The following is a 5,342-nucleotide window of genomic DNA, read 5'->3' on the forward strand; positions in this document are numbered from 1 at the left end:
TTATATTATATACTTTTAATTACTTTTTTTCTGCTGTTAGTGAATGTGTGTGTGATGTCTGTATGCTACTGAGACCTTGAATTTCCCCTTGGGGATCAATAAAGTATCTATCTATCTATCTATCTATCTATCAATATGGTGCATACAATTGATTTAGAATGTTGGGGGGAGGTGGGGGACGGGGGTAAATGACCTGGTACTGGAACATGTGCTACTGTACATAACGGGTTTTTAACATTTAAGCATTTTAACATTTAAGCTACAGAGCTACAGCAATAGAATAACATATAAGCGTCAAAGTAGAGGAGACTATAACTAGGAATTACCACGGCATAGTACTATGAGGATAGGAGGGCCCATATTAAGTACTAAGTGTGTAGAAGAGGAGGAAAGAAAGTGAAATGGAGAGGAAGGAGGTAGAGGAAGAAAGAACGTGGTAACAGGTGTGTGAGGTTGTCAGAGGCGCTAGGAGAGGAGGTATTCTTGGAAGAGTTGTGTCTTCAAGAGTTATTTTGAAGACAGAGAGGGACGCCCCTGCTCTGATGGGACTTGGCTGATCGTTCCACCATCGAGGGACCACATATGAACAAAGTCTGGATTGCCATGGGTGTCAGGGCAGCAGTGCCAGACAATGGTCTTTGGAGGAGCACAGCGGCCAGGGGGTAACATAAGCCTTTATGAGAGCTTTTACTTAAGTGGTGCAGAACGATCAATCACTTTGTATGCAAGCATTAGTGACTTGAATTTGATGTGGGCAGCTAAGGGAAGCCAGCGGAGCTCAATGAACAACGGGGTAACGTGCCCTTTTTGATTGGTTGAAGACCAACTATTCCAGAACATTTGGTTGCGATTGGTGGCGGAGGTTTGGTAAAATGATAATGAATCGTGTTGAGGTGCAGGTGTAGGAAAAACAAAAATTGTGTTTAGACTGAGACTATTTTACAATTATTTTGCGCCACTACCACACCAGATCAAACATTTCTTGTTGTGAGCGTAAGAATTAACCATTACAGAATAATTACATGGTTCCCACTAATCCTGGAAAATAGTTGACCAAAATCATTTCAATTACAATTTTTCTATGGCAGAGGAATGGACTACTAGGCTATCAGAGCTCCCTAAAAATGGACAACATTGTCATCTGAAAGGAAAGTTAAGTTCAGGATCATAGTAATGTTAAAATAGTAATTTATGAAGGAGCGCATTAATAAGCTGTTCTCAATTATGTTGTGGCATTGCTGTAAACACATCCCAAAGTCTCATTACATATCTAACACATGGAGGTTGGATGACATTACAAGATATTGGAAGTGGCCTTAATATTGCAAATCTTCAACAGTTTGCAAATTATGTGTGAAATATGGTTCAGGTATAATTGGAAATCAGCTTAGACGTGCTGTTTTCATCCTGTTACTTGCATCAGTTTTGTATGGGAGAAGGAAAGAGAAAGGGACAGTGTTAGCTTTCTCACCAGAGTGAGTTTGAGCTAGTCTGCAGCAATGAAAACAACATGGGCGGACGTAGCAGATGGAGACGCCCAGCCTGACTCTTTGGCTGTAGTTTTATTATTGGTACTTCGTAGATGAATCACGGAGGTGACAGTTCGCTCCCTTTACTAGCCTACATATGATGTAAGTGGGATGGGATGGCCATCAGAAATTCCAGAGAGGAACACATTACTGTATGTCATGATGTCTGTTATATCAGTCTTGGGAAAAGTGGAATACAGAGGCATGGATTCTCTGGTGGGTGGCACTTACACCTGGTCACCACCATATGTGGCTTATGCAGTTTTCTCTGTGTGTGGTCATTCTACCGGACAGAAGAAAAATAAGTGGGCCAGTAGTGTTTGGGCTTTTTTGGGCCTGAAATCGCTGATACAACCTTTAAGGTATTAAGAATAGATATGCATATGCACTGCATTAGAATTGTTGACTGCATTTTTTACACTACATATAACAGACAAGACAGGTCTTCCAATTTGGTAGATTTTATTTTTTGTAAAAGATTTCCATTGATGACAGCAGTATCTACAAAATCAATTTTTAACACAATTCTAAATGTGTATGTTTGTGAATCAAGTCTATATGTAGTCAATCTGGTTATTGACTCATTCAATTGCTGACTGGAAAAAATTGAAAATATGAAAGATGAAAAAAAAAGTGGATCTTTGTTTCACCCTAGAATCAAGAATTGCCCACTTCCCATCACCAGTTCAAATGGTGAAACAAATATATTAAAAAACACATAGTACAGAGCAATACAAAGCAACAGCACACCAACACAATACAATTAAAGAAACCACAATGCCTACTATTATATTCAAATCAATACTCTTCACACCAATAGAACAGATTTGACTGCACTAGAATCTATTTTGTTTGTACAGCAGTTTGAGAAAAGGATGAGTTATTGCTAAAAACTGGATGAAAGTAAATAGACATAAAATCTTAACATTATACCTAAATCATGGATATAACCATTGTAGGATGTTGCATATAGAGAGAAATCTGTTTGTTGATTTGCATATCCTTCTTCATTGCTCCTCACTCTTCACATTCAGCAGTTACCACACTCAAGCCCTACAGAGAAATTACACAAAAGGATATCAGATAAATAAATGTGATCACCACAAAAATGATGGATCACATCTCATAACTGATTACACTGAGGATACACAAACGCACAATACTTGTAGGTGCTAAACAGAAGAGCAACATAAGAGCATAAGAACATAAGAGATGAACCATACCGTGCACCGTTGGAGTGATCAGATTCGGAATCGGACTCTGTGAGACATTTGAAGCACATATGAAACAAAACCATGAATCACAACACAAACTAAAACACACATACTTTACAACTGCAACCTTTAAAGCTTATATGTTCTTTTCTAATCCATTTTGATGATAATAAAGAAAAAGCCTTCTCTTCAAATAAATGCAGTATTACTGTATTACAAAGATACAAACATGTAAACAACAAGAGATTGATGACCAATATTTTATCAAAATATCAAATAAAAGTTATCTAAAGTTTTAACATCTCAAGTTGTCAAAGTTACTTATTGTATCAGTTTTATTGCTGTAGAAGGTACTCACGCTCTGCCTTCTTGTAGCCTGAAAGATACAAGAGAATGTTAAATCATGCCACTGCTGATCGAGAAATTATGGGAGTATATTTGTAAATAAAATAGTTAGAAAATAGAAAACAGTTTAACTTCAAAAACACTGCAAGTACACAAAAGAGATTACTCTCACCTTTCTTCTTCATCATAACAATGGCGACAATGGCGACAATCACACCAGTCACGACAGCAGCAGCCACAACAACACAGCCAATGATGATGCCAAGGATATTATTGCCTACAGGAAAAAGGCTTATGTAAATCACCTCTGCAACAGCACAGCACTAAATACACACATATGACCCTGTACGTCCTACAATAAGCCTGGGAATGAATATCTCACAGGCCTATAAAATGCAACTACTGAATGATCAATCATTCCCCCTCTCTATACAGGACAATACTGTGTCCAGTATGAAGACCTTGAAAGAGAAGTCAAGTCAAGTCAAGTCAATTCGGCTTTTATTGTCAATTTCTTTACATGCACTGGTCATACAAAAGAATTGAAATTTCGTTTCTTACTTTCCCATGCAGACATAGACATGCTTTAAATACAGACATAGACATACTATAGACATAGCCATAGACAATAAACATTAAATTAAAGTGCAAGACTGAAATATAGAACATGTATGTATCAAAATAGAAATATAGGACATATATATAAAAAAAAAAGAGGTAGTTGTGTTGTATATTTATATAGTCTTAACAGTTACATGAAGTTTAAACTTGTGCTTGTGTGACCTGTATATTTACATTGATATGCAGTATGCAGTAATTTCAAGCATATCAGGCTTGATGGATAGAAAGCAGCAACCGACGTTAGGCTGCACAGTCACAGTGCAGTTCCACAGGGCTGTGTTGGGGGGGAGGGGGGTTAGGCAGACAGGTTCCTAGTTTCCTAGGTTCCTGGCTGGCTGGTGGGTGGGGGCTGTCAGTGATGGGGAGAGTGGGTAGAGTGTTCAGCATCCTGATTGCTTGGTGGATGAAGCTACTTGCCAGTCTGGTGGTGCGGGGAGCCGAGGCTCCTGTACAGCTTTCCAGAGGGCAGGAGGCTGAACAGTTTGTGTGCAGGGTGGGTTGTATCCTTGACAATCATTAGTGCTTTATGGGTGAGGCGGGTGGTGTAAATGTCCTGCAGGGGGGAGTGGTGCTCAATGATCCTCTTAGCTGTGTTAACAGTGCGCTGGAGGGTCTTCCTGTTCCTGATCTGTGCAGCTTCCGCCCCACACTGTGATGCTGCTGGAGACGATGCTCTCGATGGTCCCTCTGTAGAATGTAGTCATGACAGGAGGTGGCACTTGCCTTCTTCAATTTGCTAAGAAGTAGAGGCTGCTGGGCTTTCTTAGCCAGTGATGCTGTGTTGGTGGTCCAGGAGAGGTCACCGCTGATGTGCACCCCCAGAAATTTTGTGCTGCTCACTCTCCACACAGCATCTCCGTCGATGGACAGTGGTGGCAGTTGTTTGTTAAGTGATGGGATGACTGCTTGCTCCAGAGAGGTGTTGAAAATGTCTGTAAAACATCCTTCAGCTCTTCTGCACAGTCCTTCAACACTCGTCCTGGTATGTTGTCTGGGCCTGCTGCTTTCATGGGTTAATGGTGGCTAGTGTCCTCTTCACGCTGGCAGAGGACAGGTACAGGGCTTGGTGGGGGGGGAGGTGGGGTTTTCTGTGGGTGAGTGTCATTTTGTGCTTCAAAACGGGCTAAAAAAACTGTTCAGGTCATTTAGCAGAGAGGTGTTGTTCTCACAGCTCCGTGGGCGAGGCTTGTAGTCAGTGATGGCCTGTATGCCCTGCCATAGACTCTGTGCATCTCTGCTGTCTTTGAAGTGTGTTGTTATTTTGTCTGTGTAATCCTTTTTTTGCCTTCCCATGCCCTGGGACAGGTTAGCCCCTCGCTGTTCTTAGGCCAGCTACATCTCCAGCTCTGAAGGCTTTGTCTCTGGCCCTCAGCAGTCTGTGGGCGTCTCCTGTCAGCCATGGCTTCTGGTTGGCCAGTGGTGATGTGTTTTTATTTCTGTAACATCATCGATGCATTTGGTGATGTAGGAGGTCACAGTGTCTGTGTATTCCTCAATGTCCATGTGGTTGTTGTGGGTGGCAGCTGTTTTGAAGATATCCCAGTCTGTTGTTTCAAAGCAGTCCTGAAGTTGTGAGACGCCCCCCTCGGCCACACATTCTTCTCACCTCCTTCAGAACCGTTTTGGTGACTTT

The 5,342-nt window shown here is 41.2% G+C and overlaps 1 long non-coding RNA gene across 1 annotated transcript; it reads right to left on the reverse strand.

Annotated features, from left to right (window-relative positions):
- Nucleotides 1-1,974: 1,974 nt before the first annotated feature.
- On the reverse strand, nucleotides 1,975-3,311 carry LOC125285885. The gene is made up of 4 exons (XR_007192079.1): nucleotides 3,261-3,311; nucleotides 3,102-3,119; nucleotides 2,753-2,789; nucleotides 1,975-2,582 (listed from the first exon to the last, which is right to left on the reverse strand). It is a non-coding gene; the product is annotated as an uncharacterized LOC125285885 (long non-coding RNA).
- Between the last annotated feature and the right edge of the window lie 2,031 nt (nucleotides 3,312-5,342).

This window comes from Alosa alosa, chromosome 20, assembly GCF_017589495.1.
Source record: "Alosa alosa isolate M-15738 ecotype Scorff River chromosome 20, AALO_Geno_1.1, whole genome shotgun sequence".
In the NCBI taxonomy this organism is placed as follows: Eukaryota; Metazoa; Chordata; class Actinopteri; order Clupeiformes; family Clupeidae; genus Alosa; species Alosa alosa.